The sequence below is a fragment of the Aquarana catesbeiana genome, linkage group LG10 (assembly GCF_042186555.1).
Source record: "Aquarana catesbeiana isolate 2022-GZ linkage group LG10, ASM4218655v1, whole genome shotgun sequence".
In the NCBI taxonomy this organism is placed as follows: Eukaryota; Metazoa; Chordata; class Amphibia; order Anura; family Ranidae; genus Aquarana; species Aquarana catesbeiana.
Genome location: NC_133333.1, coordinates 20,636,243 through 20,644,726, shown reverse-complemented (window position 1 = coordinate 20,644,726; position 8,484 = coordinate 20,636,243). Strand labels below are relative to the sequence as shown.

The 8,484-nt window shown below is 40.9% G+C and overlaps 1 long non-coding RNA gene across 1 annotated transcript; it reads left to right on the top strand.

Annotated features, from left to right (window-relative positions):
* The first annotated feature begins 251 nt into the window (after positions 1-251).
* LOC141109943 (uncharacterized) lies at positions 252-8,383 on the top strand. The gene is made up of 3 exons (XR_012236204.1): positions 252-404; positions 491-514; positions 5,779-8,383. It is a non-coding gene; the product is annotated as an uncharacterized lncRNA (long non-coding RNA).
* The last annotated feature ends 101 nt before the right edge of the window (positions 8,384-8,484 follow it).

The window sequence follows — 8,484 nt, the reverse complement described above, 5'->3', positions numbered from 1 at the left end:
CCATCTCCCGGACCCTGGCCAGAAGGAGCTCAGTATCCATGGTTGGAGGGACAGGGTGGGGTCAGCTCTTACCGATCTTCTTCACCAAAAAGGCCCAGAATCCCCTGGGGCAACCACCTAAGTGAGCTCAGGCCCAACCCCACTCCGTCCCCCCACCAATCCACCGTGACCCCTAGTCACCATCTCCGCCCTGGTTATGCCCCCAACAGTCAGGGCTCTCTTTCCCAATGGGTTCAAGAAGCCTGCACTTTTCCTCCTCTTTCCACAGAACCAACACATCCCTTCATCCCGGGTGACAAGGTGCTGATAAAGGAACTCGCTGCAAGGAAACAGCCAGGTCCCATCTACCAAGGACTGTTTGAAGTATTGAAAGCTGCCAGAACACAATTTTTCAACTTTGACCTGTTAGTAAAACTGTACATATCATCACATTCACAACTACTTTGTGTCTCCAGGTGGATTATACCTTGTTTTTTTTTTTGTTTTTTAGGACAAATTGGGCTTTCATTTGATGGTAAGTGATAATACAAATCTCCTGATTTTTTTATTTTTTTTTATTGTCAAAGGAAACCTGGCCTAAAATAGTAAAAAAAAAAAAAAAAATTATATAATTATATATTATGTATAATATTAATTATATATATATATATATATATATATATATATATATATGTACAATGTATATGTAAAGCGCTGCGTAAATTGACGGCGCTATATAAGTACCTTAAATAATAATACCTCTTAATCCTCCTTAATCTTAATCCTTAATTATATTTATATTATAAATCCTGTATAATAATAATAATAATAATACTAATAATATATATATATATATATATATATATATATATATATATATATATATATATATATATATATATATATATATATATATATATATATATATATTATTAATATTATACAGGATTTAGAATATAAATATAATTAAGGATTAAGATTAAGGAGGATTAAGAGGGCACTGCTCAGAAGAGCTTACAATCATATATATATATCTATCTATATATATATCTATATATATACACATATATATAGATATATATATAGATAGATATATAGATAGATATATAGATATATATATAGATAGATAGATATATATGTACATATATATATATATATATATATATATATATTAGATTTTAACTAATTGGGCCCAATTTGGACATTTTCTCTTAGGGGTGTACTCACTTTTGTTGCCAGCGGTTTAGACATTAATGGCTGTGTGTTGAGTTATTTTGAGGGGACAGCAAATTTACACTGTTATACAAGCTGTACACTCACTACTTTACATTGTAGCAAAGTGTCATTTCTTCAGTGTTGTCACATGAAAAGATAGAATAAAATATTTACACAAATGTGAGGGGTGTACTCACTTTTGTGAGATACTGTATGTATATTTGAAAATTGATCAATCCTGATGTACTGACTGCCGATCTCATTTCTTGAGGCTCTAAAAATGCCAGGACAGCACAGATATCCCTCAAACGATCCCTTTTTAGGAAAGTAGACCTTTTGAAGTATTTAGTAAGAGACATGGTGAGTTTTTTGAAGTTGAAATTTTTTTTGTCACATTTTTTTTTTTAAATAAAGAAATTGAATATTTTTATTTTTTTTTACATTTTTATTTACTTTTTTTTTTTATTTACACCAGTGCAGTGCAGCGTCATCATATGCCTGGTGTGGCGGTGATCAGGAACACTGACTGGTGACAGTATGTTAAAAACAAAAACAAAGAAATTATAGAGCAGCAATTACCCCATTCTTGTTAAACGCAGCAGAAGCATTAATCCCGGAGCAATGGAAATCAAAGAAAATACCGACAATAGAGGATTGGCTCAGGGTTGTAGATAGAATTAGACTAATGGAAGAATTAATATGTTTACAAAATGATTTGGGATTGAAATGTTGTAGGACTTGGAAAAGTTGGCTAGACTCTAAACCGGTGGTCCTCAACTTTTCTAATGCCGTGACCCCTTGATAAAATTTCCCAAGTTGTGGGGACCCCGAACAGTAAAATTATTTTCGTAGCGTGGGTTGCCAGCACCCAAGGCAAGACAAGTAATTTGCGCCCCTAACCCACAGACATTTAGTGCTCCCCGAGTCCCTTCCACGTGTATAGTATTAAAACCTCTTATGGTACATTTTTCTTTCCCTTTTATCTCTCTATCCTAATTTCTTGTTTTTTTCCCCCCATCCCTCTTTCTTGTTCTCTTATTCTTTGTCTCCCTTTTTCTTTGTTCCTCCCCCTCTTTTTCTCTCACTTTCATGTATTCTCTATGTTTATTCCTTGGTGGGGGGAATGGGATGAGTGGCATTGCTGGCAGAAAGATGGGATGAGTGGCAGTTCTGGTGTGGGGGTGGGATCAGTGGCATGGCTGGGGGGAGTTCTGATCAGCCAGCTTATGTGCTCTTGATCAAGGTCATCTGCTGATCTGAGAACTGTAGTGGGGACTTTTAATGGCAACTATAATAACAGGTAGTGTTACTCACTGTGTCTCTGACTTCACTGTGTCTCCAGCTCTGTGGTGTCTTGTAGCAGTGACACCTATGCCGAAATCAGGAAATAGGGTCTCCTCCAGCCCCTCCCACTTCACATTCCTCACCAGTCAGCTGACCTCTAGTCTCTGCCCCCCCTACCCATGCCATGAACTGAATGGGTGGGTGCGAAGAGGCTGAGTGGGCGGCTCTAGGAACAGCCCAGCGGGGTGGCCACAGGCTCCAGAGAGAGAACTGCTGGGCGGCCGCGAAAAGGCTGGCAGAGTGGTGCGGGCTATAGGAACAGCCCAGGATTTGGTACCCCTGGCAAATCGTCATTCGACCCTCAGGTTGAGAACCACTGCTCTAAACAATCCTTGATTTATTTGAGTTATATGGGCAGTGAGAATGTCATTTAGATGCCCTCAAATAAAAAAACAACATTTATAAAATTCAGCATTTCGTTTTTTTTTATATATTTTTTCCATTTATATTATCTTTTTACATACTTTCATCAAAGTAGTTCACCACAGTAACACTGTACTACTATGAGAGGTTGATCAGGGATTTCTTTTTGCCTATGCTGCCCGCCTGCAATAAAAGTACTGTCGGCAGTTAACAATTGGTTAAAGTGGTGGTAAGGCAGATCAACCTACACCAATTGATTTTGTGTCGGGAAATTATGGAAAAAATTGTACTGACCCTTTCTGGTCAAATATTTTGTCCAGAGCACACGTATTACAAATATCAGGATTGACCGTTCACGGTCCCTGTAGTCAAGAGGATTGGGAAGAGGTGACCAAATTATGTGGGCAACACAAACAGTACAATTATCCACCATTACCCTATAATAAAGAATACATGATTGATTGGTATAAAGTGTGGTCCAAAGCTTTGAAGGAGTATAAAAAGAAATTCCCACAAACGATATATAAAAATCCCTGCAGTAGATCACCACCCACTGCACCAATACCACAAGTGCCCCCATCCACAGATCTCTTTGATCTGCCACCCCCCTTGGTCCCATATCCAGCCCCACCACCTAATGTCATGGCAAAGGTAGAAATTAAAGACAAGGAAGAACATAAAGACAGTAACACAAAATATAAAAAGAAATTATACCCCTCACATGAATTAACAATGGGAGCCTTAATGGCTATAGCAGAAGAGAAAGGGGAGGATGGAAGAACAACAAATGGTCAGAGAGGCAGTCAACAAAATAAATACTATAGTGGAAGAGTTAAGTAAAGAATTAAAAGATCATCTAATAGTTGAAAGGAAACGAACTATGAGCATAAAACCGAAAGTAAATAGGGAAAGGCGTATTAAAGCGGTTGTATACCTTTTTTTTTTAACTTTTACCTACATGTGAGCCTATAATAAGGCTTACCTGTAGGTTAAAAAAATATCTCCTAAACCTGTACGGTTTAAGAGATATTCCCCTCGCAATGAGCCGCTGACTGCAGCGGCGCCTGCGCACAGGGGATTCTCGGCAGACAGCCCGGCAAACTCCGGAGCTTGCCGGACAGAAGTCTCCCGCACGCATGCGCGGGAGTGACGACATCGCGGCTCCGGCCACTCACAGCGCCGGAGCCGCAATACCCGGAAGACATGCCGAGGGGAAATGTCAGCTCGCTCTGCGTTGACCGGGTGAGATGCCGGCGCCTCGTTCTAAGGTAAATATCTCATAATGAGCTAGTATGTGGTGCATACTAGCTCATTATGCCTTTCCCCTTGCAGGTGTAGGAAAAAAAAAAAAAGACAGCTAGTTTACTACCGCTTTAAGGAACTAAGTCAGGAAATGCAAAAGGCAAGCAGAGATCTGTCGACACACGGACAGATGATCACGAGATCATCCAAAAAGAAGATAGAAGCACTGTTAGATGAAATGACCCCCGTTTTGTAACTGAGGACTGCACTGAGGGCTGCTCTATGGAAATTAATGGGACAGATGTCATACACAAAATAACACCCAAATTGTCTGTTAGTGACTTTGAGGGCCAACTACTGACTAAATCACAATTTGCCATTCTTGAAGCTTGCCCCCTATGTCTTATGGGCAGGGATCTGATGTCCAAGCTTGGTTTGAATATCAAATTTGACAGCGAAGGGGGAATGACCGCCAAATCATCTCATTGTGACCTGACTATGCCAAAAAGACAGGACTTAATTTTTTACTTCATGAGCTTCCCGGGACATTTGGAGGGACATGCCATTCGGGCTACGGCCAAAACTGATGTAGGTCATGTTCTCTGCACACCTTAGGTTCCAACATTTAAACCAGATGCTTCTCCTACATACCAAAAACAATATCCATTGCCAGCTGAGAAAATCCAGTGCGTAGAACCACAGATTCAGGACTACCTTAGGAAAGGCATACTCAAACCTCTTATCAGTCCCTGGAACACACCGGTAAATCCAGTAAAGAAGGCTAATGGGGAATGGCGGATGGTGCAAGATCTTGGAGCTGTTAACAAGTGTATTCAGCCGCTGCCTCCCTTAGTTTCAGATATCACTGGCATATTTGTAAATATTCCTGCAGAATCCACTATTTACACGGTACTAGACCTGTCTAACGCTTTCTTTAGCATAGATGTGCATGAGGATTTTCAACATATCTTTGCATTCTCCTGGAAAAAGAGTCCAACTGGTCAGTTAACCTGGGCGCATCTCCCAATGGGATATGTAGACAGTCCGGAAGCATTCTCTATGGTGTTAAAGGCCACCTTAGACGATTGGGTCCCTCCCGAGGGTTCAGTCCTATTGCAGTATGTCGACGATCTGCTGTTGTGTAGCGTCGACGGTGCGCAGTGTGCGGTAGACTCTGAAAGCCTGATGAGCCACCTAGTACTCAAGGGCCATTTGGCATCTCGCAAAAAGATCCAATGGTGTCAAGAGCGGGTGGAATACCTAGGATGTATTATCTCAGGCGGGACCAGGATGGTATCCCCAGGAGTAGCATCCCAGTTGCAGGTTAAGGCGGCTGCCACAGACCTGGATTACTGGGTGCAAGCAGGTTTGACCAGAGACCCTACAGGTCTCTGGTCAAACAAGGAGGGGATCATAGGAATACCTGAGAGTGTAGCCCCACAGATTCTGTCGTATTTACACGGACTGGGTCAAATACTTATGAAATACTTATGGGAAAACCAGCCCAGAAAAAGCCACAGGAAGGAGAGGAAATTAACTTGTATTCCTAACAGGAAGAGCACGTGAAACATCTGGTAAGTAGCTTAACTGAAACCTATGACAAGGTTGCTGTCACTTTTCCTCCTCTTTCCACAGAACCAACACATCCCTTCATCCAGGGTGACAAGGTGCTGATAAAGCAACTCGCTGCAAGGAAACAGCCAGTTCCCATCTACCAAGGTCCGTTTGAAGTATTGAAAGCTGCCAGAACTGCTGTTCTTACAGACCAAGGTCCACAATGGATACATGCCTCCAGGATCAAGAAGCACCCAGAAAGGAGTGAGCTCAAGCCCCTCAGAAGAAACAAACCACTCCCCAAGCCCCCCAGACTGCCAAGAACAGTCCAACCCCCCTATACCCCCTATATCCCCCCCCGAAGGTATCCAAGGGGTCCAAAGACTCAGACCTAATGACATTCAACTAATCCCAGCCCCACCCTTGTTCCCTTCCAAGGAACCCCGTAATTGGAAGTGTAACTCCCAACTTATTGCCGCCTTTTCTTTCCTTATAATATGCATGGTATTACTGTTAACTGTATTTGGCTGTTGGATGGCTTCAAATTGTGGATTCCAAACCACCGAAGGGAACCACACAGGTAACAAGAATACACACATCCAGAAACGGTTACACAAGAACACCACAATTTTGTTTCCTAAACGGAGCAGGGAGAGACATGTACAATGGTAGATTCTGCAGAGACTCTATAGTAAACTTTACCCTGGTAGATCTCCCATATGCTCTCAATGGCTCTTTAGAAATCAGAGGCTTGGTAACATACAATATCTCTGACCCCAATGAAAGAGTAGGTAACATGTCCACTTACAACATTGCAAATTGTGTACAGGGCAACAATAGTGAATCCAGGGAATGGCTAACCAACACACACATGAACAGTTCCTGGATGGAAGAAAGCAAGATGAGGAGGTTAGGGGATTCCTGGAATCCTTTTGCAGGCGTAGGAGGTTGGTTTGGATCCTTCTGGGAAAGTATAATGAATTTCTTTAAGAAGGCGGGCATGATACTGATACATGATAATGATTGTGCTACTGGGAATAGCTGCCTATGCTACTGTCAAATTTGTCTTTTATCTGACTGGCAGAGTGCCTGATCTGGTGGATAATTTAAAACCCCAGCCCGAACCTAAAACCTCCATGGCTATGTTCTACTCAGAACAAAGATGGTACTCTGAGCATGAGTGATCAGGGGGGAACTGCGTTCCCCATGATCAAAGGAGGGATTGTAAGGAAAATGGTTTCCCTCATGCTTATATAAATGTTAGAGTGATGCCTTAAGTTGAAACTCTCCTTATGCTGTAGTTTGAAAAGTTTGAAATGCACTTGCAAGGCTTTTTGCAGAAAACGTACTATTTGCGTGCAAGAGCTAGCAGGAAGCCGCTTGTGGTCATAAATGAGAGACTTATCTTGGAACATTGTCAAGAGACATCGCGTACCTCACACCTCGGCCTTATATTCCAATAAGTTTAGTTAAAGTTAAGAGGGTATATTTTGTAAGGAAATGGCTGCACTTTGGTTCAGTATAATACTTTAGATAAGAGGCCTGAATTATTTTTTATATATACAAGATAGATGAAATGCTTATGCAAGGCTTTGAAATGTTAAGTGGAAATTTTTTAGCTAAGCTATCTGCAAAAACAGATACTTGCGGTGACAATTCTTTTGAATATGTACGGGAATAAGTTAGAACATCCCACCGCAAACCAGGGCCTAAAGCCAAAAGGCACCTTATCGAAAGTATCTTAAAAGGTTATTTCTATATTACTCATTTTCTCAGAATTTAAGCTAAGAAAATATATTTTGATAAAGGAGATTTTGGGTACTTTTGTTAGGTATTTTTTTAAGCACGTCATTTAGCAGAAATATAATGCATAGGTCATATAACATGTAATCTGTGATACTTGTACTCTTGTGATTGGATAAACTAAAGGACCGCCCCTTGGTTTGCCCCTAATGATGTATAATGAATTGTTGCCCTATATAACATGTGAAAGGAAAAATACAAATATATTCTCGATATCCAACGTGCTGTGTGGTGTCGTGATTATCCAATCGATTGACTGACCTTCTTGGTGTCTGAGTTCAGCTCGAGCAAGGAAAAGGTTTGGGGGCGCACTTGACCAGTTGACCACTAGGCCTTTCATATTTAGATAAGGGGCTTTAGATATTAGATATTTAGATAAGGGACTTTTTAGTATATCTCTGGGCAGAATACTATGCAAATATATATATGTCATATAACATGTAACCTGTGATAATTGTACTCTTGTGATTGGTTAGACTAGGGGACTGCCCCTTAGTCTGCCCCTACTGATGTATAATATTGTTACCCAATATAACATGTGAACTTCCTGTAATACAGCGTATTCTTGATTAATCCATCCTTGTGTATGGTTTCTTGATTACCCGATCGATCAAGGAAATCTCCTGGTGTCCAACATAGTCCAGCTCGAGCGAAGGAGGGGCGCACCTGACCCTTAACCCTTACATTGTTTATAGTGCAAAAAAATAAAAAAAAAATGCAGAGGTGATCAAATACCACCAAACGAAAGCTCTATTTGTGGGATAAAAAGGACGTACATTTTATTTGGGTACAGCGTCGCACGACCGCGCAATAGTAATTTAAAGTAACGTAGTGCCGTATCGCAAAAGATGGCCTGGTCGTGAGGGGGGGGGGGTAAATGTTCTGGAGCTGAAGTGGTTAAAAATAACTCAAATAGCACTTTCAGTTTGTGGTGCTCAGATACAGTTTAGTTTCACGTTAGGGATATTTTTAACACAAATTGAA